The following is a 12,349-nucleotide window of genomic DNA, read 5'->3' on the forward strand; positions in this document are numbered from 1 at the left end:
CAATTGGCTAGCTAAACTTATTTACTGGATGAATGGTACGGCTAGCCATATATCTATGGCAAGCCAAAAAGAAAGGCGTCAACTAGATTTGCCAGGCATCAGTATTATTTATTGTTGCATACACGATTTTAAACAATGGATTTCAGATAAAATTTGTCCACTGTTCAATAAAACAGATAATGCACATACTACATGTCTTTTTGTGTGTCGGTAGGGTTATTGTGCACGCAGTAACTAGTCTACACCCACGTGGGAATAAGAAGTCAACAGGTTCCTCATGCACACAATTCCTACTGATGCAGTCAGACTTGTGCACCATTTTCATGTTGACTAAATTCTTTAATTTACCTTTTAGTTCAAGTCTGCAACGACAGCAATCAATCACCTCCTGATGTCTGTGGGAGAAATCCCTCTGCTCTTCTAGGTGTGTGCGTGGAAGATAGTCTTCTGGAGTGGGTCAGGAAATCGTAACACTATGAAAGATAGTAAATGTAACACAAGATGGAACAGTGATTCATCATACTATGTACAATGTACCCCCCCTCGACGTTTTGCGCTATAATTCTGTAACGCGAGAAGGCCTCGTCCCCAGGCTTCTTGACTTTGTTTGTTCCAGTGACAATGTTGTGACAATTTCCAATGAAAAAAACAAAGAAATACATAAGAAATTCTAAAACAATAAAATACTAAGAATGGAAATGAGTTTTGGAAGTTTTTGTGATGTACAATTGTTGAATATGCTAAAACAGATTTACAGATCAAAAATTAGACTCTCAATGCTTTTGATTAGGCTAAAATATGATCTTGAGCTTAATTTGCATAATTAATTAAAATTAGAAATTGATTGTTTCAAAAAATCTTACGACACAATCTTGTAGATTATGACATGGGTCTCACGCATGCAAAATTTCATCGCGAGCCAAGATCTCGGGGGGGGGGGGGGGGGGGGGGGGGGCAGGGGGAATCCATCTTTTATTAGGCAGAATGACCTCCTGCCAGGTATACTGCACATGATGGGCATACATGGAAAGTATAATACAACATGTACCTTGGAGGGTCACTTCCCTTTAAGTTTGATGTATCTAATGACACTGATCTACAGGGTGTCTGTAGTGTGTATCATAAACAGGCACAAGTGGAATATGAAGCCTTGAGATCCAATTTCAAAACAATTCATTTCCTGATCTACAGGCAGCAACAACTGTGTACAAATCAAGTGGTCAAACAGTGAACAATACCGGTACTACTGCAAACTGATTGACAAATTACCCTACATCGACGTATATAAATAAATTTGAATAATACCGATACTTGTTCACTCTAATGTGAAACTACAAATTCCTGATTACCGTACTGCATATCATAGACTTTACCACAGGAGGCATGGTATTACGTATATAAAATGAATTACATACAAAATTGTAGCAGAGTGACATTTCAGCCTTTTGTACAGGAAGTCATTAATATTACACACTCCCGGATTTATCCTAGATGAAGCCAACAGGTGGAGCCTGTACATCCCCACCCCTTTCTGTTCTTAGTCATGCATACATTGCAAAACAGCAATGAAGAAAAAAACAAACACAAACATGTAAGAGTTTTGATTCTTGTTTCCTAAAAAAAAAAAAATACTTGCAAAAGAAAATAAAATTCACTGTTTCAGTGGACATGTTTTGTGTGTGTTTCTTTGATATCATTTTCTTACTGATCAAAGCCCCTATTGTGTTTAAGTGAATTCTATTTGAACTGTCAAAAGAAAAAAATTGTACCCAATTTGGCTATTGTCAAGAATTTTCCACCACATGCCAACTTTTGCGTTACTTCTCGCCAGATATGTACCTCAATATCACATGTTTCACAGCAAAGCACAGAAACCAACTTCCATGTCAAAAGCTAAAAGAATGATTTATCACCTAGGGATCACCCATAACCACAAGCTCTTCTTCATCTAATTTACAAGTTATCAATATACATCCTTGCAAAGTTTTACTGATGCTCATGAAAACTGCATAGAGGAAGCTCCTTTGAAGGGTGTAATGGAGCGCTTCGTTTGACTCAAACATAGTACAACATCGTTAACACAGTGCCAGACCACAAACTAAATGCCACTCAATTTCCAAGGAAGTGCAGCAATGCGCCAACACTTCACGTAAGGTAACACTGCCGCTGTCATGATTACATGATAACCGACTTCTGGCAAGTGACTGGCACGCTCGAGGTAGAAACTGAGTACGACCGTGACCTTCGCACACACACACAGGATATTAAGCCGGCCCATGACTTCCAGGTTTCTACTCAGAGAGAGAGAAAGAGAGAGAGTTGATAACACACGACTCATTTGGTGGAATCACGACAGCTCGATGCTAGCACCATGTTACTTCCTTGGATGAAAACACACATAAAAACAAAGCAACATTTTGTAGTGCATTGTGGGATTAATGGACATCCTGTTGAAATTGTATACATGTGTACCAGTTGGAAATTGTTGTGACTGAGGCATGGTCCATTTTACAGAGTCACATCTTCATACCTACGTATGTAATTTTGGGTCTCTGAGAGCACTGTAAAAGCTATTATTTTCGCAAGGGTTTAATTTTCGTGAATTTTGTGAATCACTGTTGGGCCGTAAATTCATCAAGTGGCAACAAGCGAAAATACCGCAAACGGAGAGGTATTAGGGCACTTAAAATGGCCTCTGTGTCAAATCACACACACAAAAAAGCATCTCGTGAAAATGTCTGTGACCTCCTCATTCACATGTACAGTGAAAATACCAGCTTTTAGAGTATATGTATAAATGATTAGTCATTGAGAGATTTGGTGAGGTCCATATCCAGAATTCACAGGCATGGCCTGCTGGACACTATGGGATATCCTCATCAAATTTTAACACTGACCCATTTACTCTGCACTGAAGTGCAGCATTCACATAGATACTGTACATGTACCTGGTACAATTGTAGTTGTACAAGTATGCATGTACAAGTGAACTACAATGTGTGTCAAGACAACAGCTCAATATACATGTAGTCAATAATTTTGTAATCTCCTCTTTGTGACAAAATCAACAAAATTGTCTTTCTCTCTACAGTGTTGTACTGAACAATGATTCATAGTTCAATGCACTTCCAATCCCATCACGATGACTGTGATAATGTGCACATGTACACCACAGGTTGCAAACATCTTGTTTTCTATACAATCAACACAATAACACTTAACAGTTGAGCCAGACAAAATATTCTCTCTCTCCATTTTGTGGTACATGTACTTGCCTATGGAGGTCTGCACACAAAGAGTACAAAACAAACCATACAACAGATGACTGCCTGCAGAAACAATACTTTACCACTGCCAAAGAGATGCACACAGACCAGCTCCCAACAGCAAAGAAGCTCATAATTGCCAAAATACCAGCCAATGTTACATGTGTACGTGATAACTTCCTTCTCTGTTCAAGACACACTGTAGAAACTTACTGGATATGCTTGCTATGCTCCTGCTAGTGTAAACGGCAAAGCATATTTGGCACCAGACCATGAACTATGTACATCGTCTGCTCTGTAAAATACGTACTGCGCTTCCTTGTGGGTCATTTCATACGGAATTTCCAGACATCTCCACCCATTCAACATCTTCCCCACCCTCATCGATCCACCTCCACCCCATTCTAACCTGCCATCTGATTTTCACATCATCCAGTCTTTTCATGCCTATGGAAAGCGAGGGAAATCTTCGACCGTTTTCACACGGGCAGAGACTGCACCATTTTAATGATGATTAATAGCGATGCTTCATTAGAATCATCATTCTGAAGACAATTTTGGCCATGTGTATGCAAACTAGAATCATGAACGCTAAACTGAATTGCGCAATTCTAAGGACGGTCCAAATTTGTTTTTGTTTTTTTCAAATGACAATTCACCCAGAATGATGGCACAAAACATTCATTTGACCCCAAAATTGTTCTTTTTTTTTCCACGTTTCAACTATTTTTGTTAAAAAAAAAACACACAAAAAAAAACACTCCCCTCAAATGCACGCATTGCATGTGAAGCTATGCAGGTGTGATGTAATATAAGGCCTCGCAGGAGGCCGAGCCTGATATTTGGTACCATCCGGTGTGTATGAACATTTTGTCAATGGAAGAAGCCTTTTTAGTACCTTCCTCTTCACGAAAGACAGGATGAACACAAGAAGTAATACCACTAGTATCAGTAAAGTCAGAGACCCCTCGTATATAATTATACTGCTACTACTACCAGTCCTACTGAATTCAGCCAAACAGCAAAAAGAGAAATTCAAATCTGCCGCTCGTATCGAGTCCGGAGCTCTGTTCAAGAGTAATTGATGGGTACCAAGAAAGAAGTCACTCCACCTCTCAGTGAAACTGCAGAATCCCTGACACCTTTTTCAGTTCCTGTGTACAGATGATTATTCTAATAGCATAATTGTCATTCAGCATTGCAATATGCAGGCAATACGTTTCTTGGCTCGTGTGAAAACATTCTTGGTCACAGCTGCAAGCCCCCTCTGCTCTAACAAAGCTGTAAAACGAATTACACTGATATGTACAGAAGAGATAGCAGAGGTTTTCATGTACTCAAATGAAGTCTCTCATACGATTGTAGATAGTCCCCTTCAGATGTAAGACAAGAAACTGACTTCTTGTGTACATACAGTAGGTGTACATGATGCACAGTGTAGCAGGAAGACTGAAGAACGAAACTCGCTTGTCATACTTGTGTACACTGAATATAATGTACACATCAAATTCAGTGGAGCTTTTTAAAGAAATCTCACATATTCTGATCCTCTGATACAGAACAAAGAACAAGATGTACTACAGTATACTTCTTTACAAAGGAATCCTTTGTGTGTGTGTGTATGTATGTGTGTGTGTGTGTGTGTGTGTGTGTCTTTTGGTACGATATTAAATGAACTGCTGAAATGTCAAATTTAGGTTTTTGTGTTCAAAGAGCATCTTCATCAATATTATACACAGTATTTTTACACTTTCTGACATGTGAATGCTCATTGCTTAAATATTATGTATGAATCATAGTATGAATGAGTATTCCATGCACTTATCATGGCAAAGCTTTGACTGACTCTACCATTGATCTCTCGCATCACCCCCCCCCCCCCCCCCCCATATCATACCATCGGTCATAGTTGTACGTAAAGACATTACATAACCTACACATGATGCGACTTTTGGTACCCCGGGGTACCAAACAGAAATCTGTCACTTTGTTGAATTGCTACATTTTTGGGGAGGTTATAATATCCCTCCCCCCCCCCCCCCCAAAAAAAAAAGAATGATAATAATAATAATTCAACAAAATGGCAGATTTTTTTTTTTTTTGTACCCTGGGGTGCCAAATAGAAATCTGCCACTTTCTTGAATTACTATATTTTAGGGGAAGAGGTATTATAACCTGGGTTACCACAAAAACGGGTGACAGTACTATTTGGTGCCTTAGGATTAGGTACTTTTTTTTCTTTTTTTTTAAACAATGAGCTCAGCAGTGCAGCAGCATCATCACTGTACAACATGAGTGCTCATCACACACTACACCAGTGATCTCAGTGTTACACTCAAACAGCAACACCGCACAATGTATTACCACTCCATGGAAGACATAAAATTAGCAATCACGGGACATGTTCATGGCTTACAACATGATCTAGTCCTGAAATACTGTTCTAAATTGTAATAAACACGTAGAAAAAAAAGATATTGCTAAGTGTTATTACTATCATTATCATTGCATTAGTTATGTTTTAAACAGTCATACATGTATACACAGGGCTAAATTGGCTTTGGGATCATTATACCTGCCAGCTACAATTTGGCCACCATAAATGGGAATGTGTAACTGTACATATACATCTTACGAACACAAGATGGCGCTACACAATGCCATAATCCGAGGTATGACAGTACCCCGGGGTACGGCATGATGGTACTTCAGATACTACGATCAATCAAAGCGATCAGACTAGAATACAATTAAAAAAAATCCCCCTTTCCACAAATCAATCAAAACTATTGGCCTACACTATACAAGTGCAATGTATGTAGGTGGATTTGTACATTGTACATGTACAATACAATGCAGAAATATAATCTGTAGTCATAAGCAAGAGGTGTAGCTCACTTTTATATCATCATACTTTAAACATACATGTAAATTGTAATGGCATGTAATATGATCTATGACTATCCAGAGAATTGCAAGTCTAACATGAAGATGTTGATTTTTTAAAGAAGTTTACAAGAAAGCCATTTATGACTACACATTGTCATATTGAGAGTACTGCGGCCTTGCAAAGGCAAAATGAACACACAGATTCAACACATGAACCTTGGCGATGGTCTGCTGGTAATTTTTTGGATTGACAGAGATTCTTCCATACTGCTTAATATGAAGTTGATGGTAGAGACTGAGAAACTTCATGGGTGAACATACGATGGCTTTAAAGGTATAATATAATTCTCAGAAGGGCTTGAAATTCATCTTCCGGGCAATTCCATGCTTAGTACTTAACGGCGTATTAAAAGCAAATTTACATTTCTATTCTTACAACTGAATCACCATTTTATACAGTTCAAGTCAAACTTATGTTGAAAATATCTTCATCCTTCCTAAGTTTATGATGATAGAAAAGAATGAATACAATTCAACAAATATTAGAATTGTCATGGCAACTTAAAGGGTTGGTGAGTAATGTTACCCAAAAAAAAAAGATTTTGACGAAAAATCAATATCTTGTGACAAAAAATGTGCAAAAATGTCAGTTACTACAAAGTGTTGCATTAATTTCAATCTATGCATCATGACAAATGTTCCCGCAAATTTTTTTTAGCATTTTGACTGATAATTTTTCAGTTAGACCCCTAAAGTGTGGTTAGTAAGGTTACTGTTAGTAACGTTACATTTGTGCGGAGTAATTCAGCACGTCATTTCTCACCATTTTGTAATATTTTGATAGAATATCACATGACCTCTGGAATGCTTCAGAAAATTTATTCATCTTTTTCCCTTTAGCAAAATTTGGAGAAAAAAAAAAATCGAAGGAACCCACTGTAATTTGTATTTAAGTGAATTTAATTGTCCCCAGTCCCACGTGTACATTTCAAATGATGGTTCGAGATCTCGCAAAATCAATGAAAAGTAAAAATAAAATCTACTGAATTTGAAAGACCGCTATGATTTCTGAACATCAATGGCATTAGTAAAGTTGATACCTACAATGTTGTAAATCAAAGATTAAAATAAAGGGGCACTTTTCTTTTATTGATTTCATGTCCTCCTAAACTGTGGAATTGCCCTTCCACAATTTGGAATTTGCTTACAATGTACAAAATATCAAAAAGGGTCTGGATGTGGAGACTCTGCCGTATACTCCCATCTGAACAGCAGTAACCACACCTTTGACAACAAGGACGTAGTCATCTTAGATCGCGAGGCACGGTGGTTCGAGAGGGGAGTCAAAGAGTCTATCTACGTTAAACGGGAGGAACCATCCCTAAACCGAGGAGGGGGCCTGAGACACAACCTAGCCGAAGCCTACAACCCGGCAGTTAGGAAGATTCCTCGACGCTTTCCGAAATTCCCCGACCCTGTTACGGGTCAACAACCAATTGCCGCCAAAGATCAGTCGGCCTGATGAAGCGTCCCGGAGCGGACGCGAAACGTCGCTACTCCAAATTACAAGTAAGTCCAGTTGACTAGATTTACCGATATTGTTCATGAAAAGGGTCTATCAAGAAACTTAAGTCTGGCCTTAATGCAGTTTGCTTGCCAGGATGACAAGTGGTTTGGGAGTATTATGACATCAAAAGTGTAGAATAGTTTTGATGGTAGTACACTACATGAGTTTTATTCCTGAAGCAGCCTCCCTGTTCACAAGTGGGTAGGTAGAATGCTACATGATGATGGATCGCGCCCTAGCAGTAGTATTTCCCAACAAGCTGCATGCGACTCACTCTTGCATAGAAGATGGATGGACACCGCTGAGCTACACATGGCTTGATTTGTAATTGATTATAAAACATTATGCAGCAACAACGATTGAATATCGGAAAATCCAGTCAAGACTTATCAATTTTCAAAATTTGGGTTAGGAGCCGTCATCATTGGATAGGAAGACTACAACAGTTTGTGACACATGCATGGACAATATAAAGAGAATTTCACAAAATTTCATTTTTATGAAAAGTATAATACAATCATTCCCACAATTTGTTTATTGACATACAGAGTATGTGAAGGGTAGTATTATTCAATCTTCTTCTTGTAAGAAGTGCAATGTTGTACAGAGCAAGTCAAGTGTTCTCTTTCTTTCTTCATTAAATGCAAAGAGAAAGGATAAAATCGTACATCAAAATTTTCCTTATTACACTTTATTTTCCTTATATGATTATTTATGCATGACGTCAAGTGCTACTGTGGCACACGCACACAGCCCCATCTATGAGTAGATCTACTATTGAACTCTAGCTGGACGGATATCATTTATGACATTTTATTTCCACATCATGCTGCTTTTGAGCTATTTTCTAATGGTGTGCTTAAAAGTGTCAAAAAAAGATAAAAATTAAAGTTTTTGACAGCGCATTTAGGGAAGCCCTAATCTTGAAGAGGGACATTCTATGCAAACAAGAGGAGTTATGAAGATTTATCTACAGAAACTTTTTTTTTTTTTTCCAAACAGAGGCTTAGCTCAGTCTTTTAATCTGAGACCTTTGAATGACAACCAGTCACGATCCGATGTCAACCATAATTCAGAGCCCTGATCACGCCCCTAACGATAGTGATCCACTCTCACTATTGTCTGATGTTTGTACCCTTACATGTACTGTACATTGTAGCATAGCCCCCAGTCATGCTGACAATTTTTAGCAAATATTTAAAATACTACACAACACCAGATTCACATGTGAATATGATTGCACTTGGCGGGTCTGATACTGTAAAAGTGGAAATTTTCATGGTGTTTAAATTTTCACACATTTTGCGCAACCAGAAAATAGTGCGAAAATAAAAGCATGCAAATAGTTTTGCTTGCTGTGTGTTCCAGTAATTGATGTCTTGATCTCGCGGAATTAAAAACACACGAAACTCTTCTTACTCAGCTCGGTCAAGCGTGAAATATTAGTCACGCAGCTCAGAAATATCCACTTTTGTAGTGCCATGCCCATGATGATGGCATACAAATGCAGTGTGCACGTGTGTCAGTATTCAACATCAGCTCAGTGTGTCAAGGATGCACAAGAGTTACAGAAGGCAGCAGAATATAGTAGTCACAGTGACCATTGGGCATTGGTGACAATGAATTAGATCTACATCTTCGACTTTGTTCAGTTGATGCATTCTATAAATCAACCTGCATTTTTTTTTTTTTTTCAGGTGCTGTAAGATATTGCCTACATGTACATGTTCATTCAGGTGGCCCATGCTGAATGACCGAAAGTCTCCGTACTCAGTCGCCACGTCTGCACTCAAGCATTGCCGCGCCGCCGCGCCTGGCGACACTCAGCCAGTAATCGCTCGCATTTCAGCATTCGCATGGGTCGTTTGACATCGCATTTAAATCCATGATTTTAGATATGATGCCTCAAACCGATTTTGCTCAAATTTCGTGAGTAACTAGGAAACTTGTGAAGCTTTATGGACATAATCAAGCGAATTGCCGCAGTCCTTTCATTTTCGCGTTGCATTGCAAAAAAGCGTGGAGACTCCTTATAAGGGGTGCCCCGGGGGTTAGATCTACTTATAAGGGGGACGGGGTTACTTATAAGGGGGACGGGTTACTTATAAGGAGGGGCCCCCCTTGTGAGTGGGTTTCCCGAACTGATGTACATGCTGGTAAATCTAACTACCGAGTAAAATTATAGGTAAAAACAATACTATAGCGTACAGTAGATCTACTTACTAAGTTACATTAGTTAAACTTTACATTGTTACAAGGAACTTTTTATATTTTTGGGTGTGGCTGTGGCAGTGCCATTGCTTGGCATACTAAAAAGAGTTTATTTTTCACTGTTGACAGTCTCCATTGCACACACTGGACCATAGCAGGCAAACGGCTGACATGTCTGTGATATCACTGTCCGATAAAGACGACTGTGAAAGGTAAATTTAACAGGGCCTACACTAAATTTAATGCTACAACTGTACAAGCCCATGATTAACGTTCAGTCTATATCCTCATCTACACACCTCATTTTGTCCGCATGGGTCTACGACAACAACACATTCAACGGCCCACGGCCTTTTTACACACGATAAATAAGACTCAATTACTTCTCAAAACAAGGACATAATGTCCTAAATAACCAATCTCACTCCGACCAGGTGCATGATACACTTTCTAACTTAATATCTCGGACGATAAATTAGACTAAAGGGGTATTCTATACGTACGTTTAGCCCGGGTTCAGCACGAAACATGGAGGTTCAGAGCAGCGTTGCCAATCGGTTACTAACTTCGCGTAGATTGAGAAAGTACAACGCCATGGATGTACGCTGTGTGTGTGTGTGTGTCGTAGGGATCGGAGAGCGTGTGTACCGGTATCATCATTGGAAACAATGCTTGGCACCCGGATTGCGGATACTAGTTACACCCAATCGATCCGACTACCCGTCTCCAACTTCTTATGCCCTGCAATGATCACAAAATACTAGTACACTCATACAGTTGAATTGAATAAAATGTATGTTTATTTGCATAGCCATTGTTTTGCATACTTTCACTGAAAAAAGGAAGACATGTACAAGTATCTATCTTTGTTTATCAATCAATCTACACTAACTAAATCTACCTAAATAGGCCTCTATCTATCTTACTGGTATATGGATCTATCTCTATCTATCTATCTATCTATCTATCTATCTATCTATCTATCTATCTATCTATCTATCTATCTATCTATCTATCTATCTATTTATCTATCTGTCTATCTATCTATCTATCTATTTATACATATCTATCTGTCTATCTATCTATATCTTTTTATCTAACTATCTATTTATCTATATATCTATTAATCCATCTATATCTATCTACCTATCTATTTACCCATCTATCTATCTATCTATCTATCTATCTATCTATCCATCTATCTATCTATCTATCTATCTATCTATCTATCTATCTATCTATCTATCATTCTACAGTATCTATCTATCTATATCTGTTTATATCTATCTATCTATTCAATACCTAAACCTGTATACAGTAATCATCTATCCAGCAAATGTTTTCCTGTTTTTTGCAGTATTGAACATGAACTTGAACTTCATTTGTCTTCCGTATCTCAAATGCACATAAAAAAACAAGGTAATCACTATTTCACACAGTACGAGATGAAATTTTCGCGTACAGATATTTTCGCAAATAACTACTTGGAGGTACATTTTCGCGTGTTGTTAATTTCGTGGTTGTGAGGGTCTAGCTGAACTTAGTTATTTTCGCGTTGTTATTTTCGCGTGTTGTTATTTTCATGGTTCAAAGGCGATTCGCGAAATTCGCGAAAATAAAACCACCGCGAAAATTTCAGCTCGTACAGTAATTGTCTGCTATGGAGAGCACAATGTTAATTGTGATCAAAGAAAGAAGAATTCTTTCTCTTTCCATTGATACCCAATTATGTTAGCAAATATCATGCATGGCTGAGCAAATGAAATTTAAAGACAATAATGACAAATTGCACTTTTTCCAACTTTGAGTGTTATCATGAAGGTCCAATGAATGTCTCACTGACAGTCACTGAATGGTTGAGATCTGTCATGGAAAGTATTCAAACTAACAGGACAGCCAGCACAACTGCAGGTGTGTGTTTAGGGTTTCTTCTGACCTTTTGTGGTCCATAACCTTCAACATTGATAACGTGTGATATTAGTGCATGGTATATATGCATTTCAGCACTTGGAGTGTGTCCTGTTTTCATTGACCCTTGATGGATTGAGGTTTTGTTTTCCTTTTATTTCTAGTTTAGGGCTGCCAGTACAGTGTCAGTTTGAAAAACCCCTTTTTGTGATAATATATTGGTTTAAGTTTATGTATGTAGTCTATTCATTGTGTCGGTGGCTTGGTACACGTGTATTGCATACTTACTCGATATTGGAGGTTATTTTCAACGTCTTGTCACCTTTTTTCTTTTTCTTTTCTGTGTTTTATTCATATTTTTTCTAATCATTACAAATCATTTGTAAATCATTTGATCATGTTTGTGATATGATTTGATAAAACATACAAATAAAAAAAAAAACATGGCCAACATTGTTGATATCTTGATCGCTCCCATAAAGGCTAAACCATTATCCATTTTCTCTCT

The sequence above is a fragment of the Diadema antillarum genome, unplaced genomic scaffold, assembly GCF_040938485.1.
Source record: "Diadema antillarum isolate AM-2024a unplaced genomic scaffold, OU_Dant_1.0 seq00000569_RagTag, whole genome shotgun sequence".
NCBI lineage: Eukaryota > Metazoa > Echinodermata > Echinoidea > Diadematoida > Diadematidae > Diadema > Diadema antillarum.